The 12,235-nt window shown below is 37.0% G+C and overlaps 1 protein-coding gene across 7 annotated transcripts in view; it reads left to right on the top strand.

Annotated features, from left to right (window-relative positions):
- Window positions 1-12,235, top strand: part of AUTS2 (activator of transcription and developmental regulator AUTS2) — a 1,198,864-nt gene that overhangs the window by 621,636 nt on the left and 564,993 nt on the right. The gene's annotated exons all lie outside the window — the stretch shown is intronic.

Raw genomic sequence — 12,235 nt, 5'->3', positions numbered from 1 at the left:
CTGCCTCCTGGATTCAAGCGGTTCTCCTGCCTCAGCCTCCCAGGTAACTGGGATTACAGGTGCTCGCCACCACACCCAGCTAAGTTTTTGTATTTTTAGTAGAGACGGGGTTTCACCATGTTGGCCAGGCTGGTCTTTGAACTCCTGACCTTGTGATCCTCCCACCTTGGCCTCCCGGAGTGCTGGGATTACATGTGTGAGCCACTGCGCTCAGCTGAAATTTGCATTTTCATTGTTTTTCATGGTTAATAGATCATCCTTATTTAACAGTGAATGCCATATGTGTTTGTGACACATGGAAAATAAGTAGGCAGCATTTAATGTCATTTGGGAAGCAGTGCTTATAGTGGTTTGGTTTACATTTCTCATATAGCCATGCGCCGCATAATGCTGTTTCAATGATGGCATATGCAACAGTGTCCCACGAGATTATAATGAAGCTGAAAAATTGCTATTGCCTCATGACGTCATAACCTGGTAAGGTTGTAGCGCAACAAATTACTCTCACTTCTGGGCTGATGCTGGTGTAAACAAACCTACTGCACTGCCAGTCATATAAAAGTACAGCATATACAATTATGTATGGTATATAATACTTGATAGTTAAATACTATGTTACTGGTTTATGTATTTACTATGCTGTAATTTTACAATTATTTTAGTATACTCCTTCTACTAGTTAAAAAGAAAAAAGTTAACTTTAGAACATCTCAGGCAGGTTCTTCAGGAAGTACTTCAGAAGAAGCATTGTTACCATAGGGGATGGTAGCTCCATGCGCATTATTACCCCTGAGGACCTTCCAATGGGACAAGATATGCAGCTGGAAGACAGTGTTATTGATGATCCTGTTCCTGTGTGGTCCTTGGCTAATGTGTGTGTTTGTATCTTTGTTTTTGTTTGTTTGTTTCTTAGAAGGGAGTCTTGCTATGTTGCCCAGGCTAGTCTTGAACTCCTGGGCTCAGTGATCCTCCCACCTCAGCCTCCCAAGTATCTGGGATTACTGGCATGCATCACTGCACCTGTCTGTGTCCTAGTTTTTAACAAAAACATTTATAATGTAGGCCATGTGCAGTGGCTCGCACCTGTAATCCCAACACTTTAAGAGGCCGAGGTGGGTGGATCACTTGAGCCCAGGAGTTCAAGATCAGCCTGAACAATGTGGTGAAACCCTGTCTCTGCAAAAAATACAAAAATTAACTGGGCATAATGGCATGTGCGTGTAGACTCAGCTACTCTGGAGGCTGAGGTGTGAGGATCACTTGAGCTCAGGAATTAGAGGCTGCAGTGAACTGAGATTGTGCCAGTGCACTCTAGCCTGGGTGACAGAGTGAAGCCCTGTCTCAAAATGCAATGCAATGCAATGCAATACAATTTAATGGAAGAAAGGTTATAGAATATGGATATAAAGGAGGAAAGTATTTTTGTACAGCTGTACATTTTTAAGCTAAATGTTATTAAAAAGGAGTCAAAATTTGAACAGTATATAAAGTAAAAAAATTACAGTAGGCTAAGGTTAATTTGTCATTGAAGAAAGAAATTTTTAAATAAATTTAGTGTAATCAACACGTATAATGTTTATAACATCTCCAGTAGTATATAGTAATGTCCTAGGCCTTCACATTCACGCACTGCTCACTCACTGACTCACCTAGAGCTACTTCCAGTCCTGTAAGCTCCATTCATGGTAAGTGCCCTATACAGGTGTACCCTTTTTTAAATCTTTTATACTGTATTTTTATTGTGTCTTTTCTGTGTTTAGATATGTTTAGATAAACAAATACTTGCCATCAGGTTACAGTTGCCTACAGTATTCAGTACAGTCACATGCATAGCCTAGGAACAATAGGCTATGCTATGTTGCCTAGGTGTATAGTAGGCTATACCATTTAGGTTTGTCTAAGTGTATTCTATGAGTTCACACAATGACAGAATCACCTAATGACACATTTCTCAGAACATATTCCCATCATTAAGCAACACGCGACTGTGCTTAGTCTTTTACACCGGCTTGGTCTTCCTTGTTAATTGAAACTCTATGTTTCTTCTCAGTTTAAGAAGCTTATTTCGGGACTAATTTTCCCCCTTTTAGAATAAGTTTCCCACATCACTTGGTTATATGACAAAGCAAGTCAAATCACTGTCTCTTTTTGGGTTTAATATGTCCAGATGCAAATTGAAGAAATAAAATCCCTTAGATTTTTCTGTATCTTGTCTCCCTTCCTCATTTTCTGCAGAACAGTTTTTAAAAGTTAATTTAGGAAATCTCTAAAATATTAGATTAGCATGACTTCAGAGCTGTAAGGTTCCTGAAAAGTTTATGTAGAAATGTTTTTAGTGCTTGAATTTCTTTTATAGCATCTTGGTGGGTAGTCATTCTGCCTAAAGGAGAACTGAATTCATCCTGTATCCCAGGAACTTTGTCATATAAAAAGTTATAATCCGTTCTCGTGCTTCAGATGTTGAAGGCCCAGTGAAATTCTGCAAGATGGCTCCCACTTGAGCTTTGGACTTGCAAGTGGCTAGGAAGATGTTGGTCCTTTAATCTCTGTACAGAGATTCAGAAGTAGTTGATAGTTTACTAATGAAAAATATTATATGTAGCAAGACACAAGCAAAAAAACATCAAAAACACTGATGACATATATAAGTTACTAACTTAAGGAAGATTATGGTACTTGAAAAATTATTTGACAAAAAAAGATCGTATTATGAACTTTTTCTGCTCTTTTTTTCTCAAGTTAGTACCAATATAAAATGGCTGTGTTCATGTAATTTCTTTTCTCAATTTGGTTCAAGATTTGTATAGCTCCCAGTGGTAGATTTTGCAGATGTATTGCATGATTAAAGTGTCCATCAAAATCTTACAGTTGGTAAACAGTATTAAAAATCCATCTCCAGCCTCTGTAAGCTGTACAGAGAGCTGTGAATACTAGAAGAAATGGAAGCATTTTAATTAACTCAAGTAGAACTAATCAAAGCAAAGCAACCAGTTTATTCAATTGAACATGTAAATGTCTATTCATCCATGACATGGCAGAACATTTATGTCATCTTATTTAAAGCTATTCTGTTACTTGTATGATTATAAGCTATTGTTCAACCGGGAACTGAATCTTGTAAAGGCTTCCCCACCCCCCTTTTTGTTTTTTTGAGAGGGAGTCTCGCTCTGTTGCCCAGGCTGGAGTGCAATGACGCAATCTGGGCTCACTGTAAGCTCCACCTCCCGGGTTCATGCTATTCTCCTGCCTCAGCCTCCCAAGTAGCTGGGACTACAGGTGTCCGCCACCATGCCCGGCTAATTGTATTTTTTTCTTTTTGTATTTTTAGTAGAGATGGGGTTTCACCATGTTAGTCAGAATGGTCTGAATCTCCTGACCTCGTGATCCACCCACCTTGGCCTGCCAAAGTGCTGGAATTACAGACGTGAGCCACAGCGCCTGGCCCCCTCTTTTAATAATTACATATTATAGATTATTTTTTAACATGGTTTTTGCTGTATTCAGGCCATTTCGGATAACCCAGCTTTTTGCATGAAAGAATACACAGACTTAGGTAACTTGGTTCAGCCACCTGCCATCACCTCTTTCCTTCAAAGGGTTTTCTCTTCTTCATTTCTTCATAATAATTCTTAGTAAATATCTGCTACATGCTGGGTACATGTATTCTAAGCATGTTATATGCAGTATATAATTTAGTTTTTGCAACTATATTGTTATTTTTTCCATTGTATGATGAAGACATGGAGGAAGAGTGTTGCATAGTGCTGTAAGTGGTAGAAACAGGATATGAACACAAATCTCAAAAGATCCATTGTGTTGAAATGAATTTGAATTGTGCCAAAGGTGATTGACATTAGACACTGGGAAGAAATTTTTGAAATGAGTAGATGCTCTAAGAAGCCTTTTAAGTGAGTACAGCTAAAAGGGGTTGGGGTGAAGGTAGTTTCCTGGGATTTTTTATTACCATTAAGACATCTAAAACCTGTATAAAATCCCATTTTTCATGAATTAGTTACATTCTTACCTTGAGCTAGGAAGTTAAACTAGATGGCTGTCTGAAGACCCCGGTAATACATTTAATACAGTCTTACATGTTTATAAAAAGTGGAAACAATGATTCTTTTAACTTTTAAATATGAATTTTTATTGCAACAATAATTAGAAAATATAAATAATACTTACACCCCTGCCATTCTAATATAACACTTAGTTTTGGGCCTACTTTTTTCTAGTCACTTTTCTCATGCACTTAAAAAAAAAAAAACTTTTTATTTTTAAAAGCTTTACTTAAAATGTAATGTATTATATATATATATGTCCGAAAATCTATCCATGTTAAGTGTATAATTCAATTAGTTTTAGTAAATTTACAGAGATTTGTAACCATCACCACAATATGATACAGAACATTTGCATCATTCCAGAAAGGTCCATGAGCAGTCTCTCTTCTTCCCCATTCTTTGATTTCTTAAAATGGAAGTGTCTATTACTGGTTTACTGTTTCTTCCTTTCTAACATAGGTGTTTATGGAACTTCTTTAGCTGAAGTAACAAAACTTTATATATTCTATTTTTATTTTTATTCTGTTTAAAATATCTTCTGACCTCTCATGTGATTCATTCTCTTAATTCATTGGATATTTAGAAGTCTATTGACATGTGTTAAAATATTTGTGAATTTCCCAGATTTTCTTGTTGTTTGTTTCTAATTTAATTAGCAATACAGAAAATATACTTTATGTGATATTAGTCATTTTAAATGTATAGATAGTTATGGCCTAGCACATGATCTATTTTGATGATGTACCATGTGTGCTTAAAAAGATTATGTACTGTACTCATTTGGGGTGGAGGGTTCCTAGGTCAATTTCTTCGATGGTGTTGGTCGAGTGTACTATATTCTGGTTGATTTTCTATCTAGATGTCCTGTTTATTATTTAGAGTAGTATGTTACAGTCTCCAGTTATTCTTGAGTTGTTTGTGTCTCCCTTTAGTTCTGTTAAGTTTTGCTCCATCTCTTTCGGGGTTTGTTGTTAGGTATATACTTGTATATCATTATTGTATCTTCTTGATGGGTAGACCCTTTTATCATTATAAAATCTCTGTTTGTCTCTAGTAAAAGTTTTGCTTTAAAGTCTGTTTTGTCAGATAGTATTCTCACTCCCCTTTATTAAACTACATTTATTGTTCACATAATATTTTTCAATCATTTTTTAAACTTATTTTTGTATTTGTAAGTAAAATGTATCTTTTAGAAAGCATATCGTTGGGTTTCTTTTGAAAAAAATCCAGTCTAACAGTCTCTTTTTTTTTGAATTTTAAATTTATTTATAGTTAATATTATTGATTTGATTGGATTTATGTCTCCATTTTGATTTTCATCTTTTTTTGTTCAATTGATTTTCCTTTACTGCTTCTTTTGTAATTAAATAGGTGTGTTTTAGTGTATCATTTTTATTACTTAGTTCATTTTTGCTCTATGAAAATTTTTTTTCTGAATGGATTAGGGTTTACAACATGCATTCCACCTTATCACAGTCTATTTTAGTTTAAGACTGACTTTGTATTCAACTTTCAGTTTAATACTGACTTTGTATTAAAGTTTGTGCAGTAGTATGCACAAACTTTGCTTCACTATAGATCCATGTCACCCTCTTTTGTGCTATTATTATCACATACATCTATATATCTTATATACCTAACAAGGCAGTATTATTATTATTGCTTTGTATAACCTATGCTTAAAGAAGTTAAAGCAAGAAAATAGAAAAATGTATGTATGATTTCTTTTAACATATGATAACCTATATGGTTACTGTTTCCATTACTCTTAATTTTTTAAATGTGGAATTGATTTATGACTTGGTAGCATTTCTTTGGCACATATAACTATATTCTTTCCCTCTTTCTTTGTGCCATTATTATTATATATATTGCATCTTTCTACATTATGTGTCCTACAACACAATTTTACAAGTACTGTTTTATGCAGTTCTTTTTTAAATCGTTTGAGACAAGAAAAGACAAAAATTATGTAGTCTTCTATAATTACCTGCACAGTTACCTTTAACAATGTTTATTTTTCTTCATGTGGATTTGAATTAAGGTCTGTTGTCATTTTCTTTCATCATAATGAACTTTATGTTTTGTGAAGCAGTTCTGCTAACAGTGAATTCTTTCAGTCTTTAATAGGAGATTTCTTAATTTTGCCTTCATTTTGAGGAATGTTTTTGCTAGATACAGAGATTTTGTTTGACAGCTGTTTGTTTCTTTGAGCTCGGGAAGACATCCTCCCAATGTCTTCTGCCTTCCATTATTTCTGATTGGAAGTTGGCTGTTCATCTTATTTTGGGTGCCTTGTACATAGTGAGTCATTTTACCCTTGATACTTTCTAGATCTCCTCTTTTTCTTTGCCTTTCAACAGTTATATATGAAATGTGTAGATGTGGATCTCTTTGTGTTTATCCTATTTAGAATTATTTGAGAATTTTGGAAGTTTAGATTAAGTTTTTCATTAAATTTGGGGAGGTTTTTACCATTATTTCTTCAAATACTTTTTCAGAACCTTTTTCTCCTCTTCTTCTTGGAATCCTCATTATGTGTATGTTTGTTATATTTGATGGTGTGCCTCAGGTCTGTTATGTTCTGCTTATTTTCTTCATTTTTCCCCCTGTTCTTCAGATTTACAACCTGGATCAATCTGTTTTGAAATGCACTGATTCTTTCTTCTGCCATTCAAATCTGCTGGTGAGGTTCTCTAGTGAATTTTTTATTTGTTGTTGTACTTTCAAATTTCAGAATGTCCAGTTGGTTCTATTTAAGAATTTCTACCCTTTTGCTGATATTCTTTATTTGATGAATTATGACATCATGCTTCCCATTAAATCTTCAAACTTTTTTGGAAGGGGATCTTTGAATGTGTTTATAACAGCTGATTTGAAGTCTTTTTCTGTTGAGTCCATCATGTAGGCTCTCTCAGAGATAGTATCTATTGACTGTTTTTTTTCCTTTCGGAATGGTAAATTTTTAATTTTTGCATGCCTAATATTTTTGCTGAAAACTGAACATTTTAGATAATATATTGTAGCAACTGTATAATCTGATTCCCCATCTCTTCCCTCACACATACTTACAGTTAATGGTTGTTCCTTTTTTGTTTTTTTGTTTTTGCTTGTTTTGGGTTTATTACTTTAGTTTCTTACTGCAGTGATTCTATGGAGCATGTTTCCCGCATAATGTATGGCTGCTGTTGTCTCTACTTCATTGCATTTGCCACCACCCTTACCACTTATATAAGCCTAGCCTTCTAGGGACCACCCCTGAAGTCAAAATAGTTTAGTGCTCAGTTACAGATTGGCTAGAGATTGTATCTAAACACTTAGAACCCCTAAATCACTGTCTTCCACTTTTATGATGGATCCATAAATGATTTGGGGAATGAATCAACAGTCAGCCTATTTACCAGTCTGGCCCAAATCTTCATTTTTATGTTGTAAAGTCTCATGTTCAGCAGAAATAAGTAGCTTACTAAGGCTTTCTGCAGGCTCTCTGAGCAAGTGTGCAGCTTTGTGCATATGCACAGTTTTCTAGGCCATCAGAGATAAGTAGGATTGCATCAATGCCCTCTTTCAGTTCCTGGATTTGCCTATTAATTTTCTGACTGGCCTACTGGTTTGTTGCTTGCTTCGATCAGTTATGAGATGTCAGGGTAGCTGCAGTGTTGTCCTTTCCTGATTGTTTGCATTAAGATCACTATTGTTTTTGACAATGCCCTTTGTCATAGAATTTTCCATTTTATGCTCCACATAAAATCAGTCATTTCCAGGATCAGAGCCTTCATCTTCACAGCACACCTACCGTGACAGCACTTCTGCATCAGGAAGCAGGGGTGGAACTGGGGAGTGGGAGTAGCACCACACTAAAGTGCTATAGACTCTCACTGTTGTCAGTGAGGTTCAGTTAGTTTTCTTGAATAAACACTTCTCAGTTTATTGTGTGCCTTTGGTCAATTTCCAGTGTCCTTTAGAGATGGTTTTTGACAATTTTGTTCTGTTTTCTTGTTTATTTTTGTGGCAAGGATTTGCCAGCCTCCTCACTCAGCCATTTTGGAAGGTCTGCTGTCTTGGGTATATTGTTGTTCAGAAACATACATACTACAAAGTACACTCATCTTGAGTATACAGCTAAAGATTTCTTACATGTGAAAACACACTCATAATCACTACCCCGATTAAGATACAGGACATGTCCAATACCCATTAATCTTTCCTTCCTAGTCTTCTTCTTTCATCCCAGAGTTAACCACTGTCCTGACCTCTGTCATTACAGATTATTTTTTGAAGTGTGTGTGTGTGTGTGTGTGTGTGTGTGTGTGTGTGTTTTGAGACACTATGTGTGTTTTGAGACACTATGTGTGTTTTGACTCAAAACACACTATGTGTGTTTTGAGTCACTATGTTGCCCAGGCTGGAGTGCAGTGACACGATCTTGGCTCACTGCAAGTTCCCCCTCCCGGGTTCACTCCATTCCCCTGCCTCAGCCTCCCGAGTAGCGCCCGCCACCACGCCCGGCTAATTTTTTTGTATTTGTAGTACACATGGGGTTTCACCATGTTAGCCAGGATGGTCTCGATCTCCTGACTTCGTGATCTGCCCGCCTCAATCTCCCACAGTGCTGGGATTACTGGCGTGAGCCACCGTGCCCAGCCTAGGTACGAGTTTTTTTTTTTTTTTTAGTTTTTTGTCTTGAGAGGGAGCCTTGCTCTGTTGCCAGGTTGGAGTGCAGTGGTGCCATCTCGGCTTACTGCAACCTCCGCCTCCCAGGTTCAAGAGATTCTCCTGCCTCAGCTTCCCAAGTAGCTGGGAGTACAGATGCGTGCCACCATGACCAGCTAATTTTTTTGTATTTTAGTAGAGACAGGGTTTCACCATGGTGGCCAGGATGGTCTTGATCTCCTGACCTCATGATCCGCCTGCCTCGGCCTCCCAAAGTGCTGTGATTACAGGCATGAGCCACCACACCCGGCCTATAATCTTTGTTGTTTTTAAACTTCATTTGAATGAATATTTAAAATATGTACTCTTTTTCATCTGGCTTCCTTTACTCAACATAGTATCTTTTGAAATTTATCCATGTTTTAGGTGTAGCAGGGATTTTTAATTTTTTAAATTGCCATGTAATACTTTATGAATAGATATGCCATGGTTTCCTTATTGTGGGACATTTGGGTTATTTCCAGTTTGTGGCTATCATTAATGAAGTTGCTATGAGCATCCTCCTCTTTTTCTTTCTATGAGCATATATACGTACAGTTTTAACATGGTCAGCAACATAATGCATGTGTAATTTGGGCTCTTGCTCTTTTTTTTTTTTTTTTTTTTTGAGACAGAGTCTCACTCTGTCACCCAGGCTGGAGCGCAGTGTGGCACCATCTTGGTGCATTGCAGCTTCCCCCTTCCAGGTTCAAATGATTCTCGAGCCTCAGACTCCCCGGTAGCTGGGACTACAGGTGCATACCACAATGCCCAGCTAATTTTTGTATCCTTAGTAGAGGTGGTCTTAAACTCCTGACCTCAGATGACCTGCCCACCTCAGCGTCTCAGAGTGTTTAGCATTACAGGCGTGAGCCACTGCACCCAGCCTGGGCTCTTGCTTTTTTAAACTTAGCATTATATCAAGTGCTTTTTCTTGTCTCTGTCATTGTCATGACAAAAGTCATTATTTTTTCAGGTAGTTATACCGAAAGTTATTTCCATTTCTTTTTTTAGAAAAAGACAAAGGCCTGTGTTTAATAATTACTCTTGACAACACAGGTAGCAGTTGATGCTCCGTTCAATAAATCTTTGTTTTCAACTTTTAAAGAAAAACTCCAGAATTGTATGCTTTTTAAAAATAGTATTTGATTCAAGGTTAAACAAAACATACTGCTTTTTCTGCCCCTTTAAATGTTCCGTAACTCTATGCAATTCACATATTAGTAGTATCACTTTTTAAATGTACAAAAGCAGGCATTACTGAGAGCCTTCGCCTCAAAACATTCATTTGAATGCCTTTTTTTAAAAACATATTTCATATTGGGTTAGGGGAAACTTAACGTTTGGTTTTGGATATAAATGAAGCCATATGACCTTTCATATTTAACTGAAGGAGCTGAATCCCTCTTGCAGAAGCTTGTGATGTTGTTGCTTTGCTCACTTTCCTACCCTCCCTCCCATGCCATCCAACACATGTGCACTTATGCTCATTCACATACACCTCGCAGGCTGGCTGTGTCCTGGGACCTACACTTCACATGGTACTTGGAAATATTTTCACTTGAGGAAATGGATATTAGAGTTGCAAAGGTATAGGAATTGTATACTTTTTTCCTAACTATACTGTGGTTTTTCTTTTCAAGCATTGTCGAGATTTCTGATGGATAACAGTAGCTATGAAGGACACAAGGAGAATTGGAGGGAAAGGAATTGCTTAATGGACCTCACATAATTGTGACTATGACTCCAGGTCTGCTGCATTTAGAGATGGAATTGCTTGCAGATACATTTGTCAAATTTAACTTAATCCCTTGGCTTTTATCTGATGTATATTTTTTCCATTAACACAGTATACCTTTCATCTCTACTTTCACACAAACAGTGTCTAATTTTTGGTGGACTTTCTTTTCTTCTTTTTTGATACCAACATTATCCCCGTAGGGTCCTAGTCAGGTTTTAGGCTGTGGAAAGAAGACCATAAGAATTGCCAAAGCTGAATTTCCCATCGCTGGTAAAAAGATGCTCAAGATGCAGAAGGCCTGAAAAAAACCGGGCATAAAATAAGTGGCATTATAGCCCTATACTGGCTTTAGTGCAGGGGTTAAATTTGCTCAGTGTCTGTCATTTCACCTTACCTGATTGTCATACAGAGTGAGATCATTGTCCAAAGGTTGATCGCATGGAGATGTATGTGCTTTTGAAGTGATCAAACTAAAAGAGAAAACAAAGCTCATAGTTGAAGTCATCACACCTGAATACCATCTTGTGATGTGATGGTTTTATTGGTATGAATTCTAACCAAGCTGTGGGCATTTAAGTCACATTTGTGGATCAGAAGCCATAGATATTTGCACTTCTCATAGGCTGTGCTTTTCTGATACTTTGATCATTATTATATGGTGACTAACATATAGTAATATATTAATGTATTATATCATATTTATTTAGATCCCAGAATGGATACTAAATGGGATAAAGCATATGCCAAGATGTTTTAGATCTTGGGATTATTTAATTTTTTTTAGAATTGGCGTTCATTGAATGTCATTCACGTTTCTCGTTATTGCCTTATGAAAATTTCTCATCTCTTCTCTCAGTATTTTCTTTTCCCCTGTGAGATATGTTTTCTTTTACACTTTTTCATTCTTCTATCAAATAGTAATAATTGCAAACATTTATTGCATGTTTATGTGTGTACCAGGTGCTATGCCAGTTGTTTCTATGCGTATTTTCTCAGTTGCTATCTTAATGATTCTGTGGTATTTTTATCCATGGTTTACAGATGAGGAGACTGAGCCTCTATTGGTCTCTTTCCCTCTTTAAAGATGAACTCCTTCTGTCTCCTTAAACTGAGCTTGTAACCTGGAGCTCTGATTCAACAGCCCACGCTCCAGTTTGTATTTACTGTTGGGCTATTTGGGTGGTGGTCCTTTGAATGTTGTTGTGCTAATGGAGGCCTAAACCTTGAATCCCATTAATGGAAACCTCTTCACATCTTTACTGCTTGTCCTGGGATCTTCACACCTAGAATATTGATCCTTGCTGAGGAATTTGGAAAAAACAGAGGCAGAGGCTGGAAGCTGCTCACCGTCCTATGCCAGGGCAGGTAATGTCCCTAATAAGATGGACTTATACCAGTGGAGCAGTGGTGGGGAAGCAAAAGCGTGGTGTTCTCTCCTCATGGTTGTGAAAATATCCACATAAAAGATTCACGAACTACCATTACTAATTCAAGGACTTTCCTCAAAATCCATGTATTATAACGGTTTAATATACTAACATGATTTGGAGGAAATCGGCCTCAGCATTGGTGAATGTGTTGACATATGAAGCTATTATTTTTATAATTCTTACTTTAGGGATGGAGTCTCACTGTCTCACCCAGGCTAGAGTGCAGTGGCAAGATCATATCTCACTGTAATCTGGAATTCCTGGGCTCGAGTGGTCCTTCTGCTTTAGCCTCCTGATTAGTTGGGACTGCA

This window comes from Papio anubis, chromosome 4 (assembly GCF_008728515.1).
Source record: "Papio anubis isolate 15944 chromosome 4, Panubis1.0, whole genome shotgun sequence".
In the NCBI taxonomy this organism is placed as follows: domain Eukaryota; kingdom Metazoa; phylum Chordata; class Mammalia; order Primates; family Cercopithecidae; genus Papio; species Papio anubis.
The sequence above is the reverse complement of the archived record's forward strand: the minus strand, read 5'-3'. Positions and strand labels throughout refer to the sequence as shown.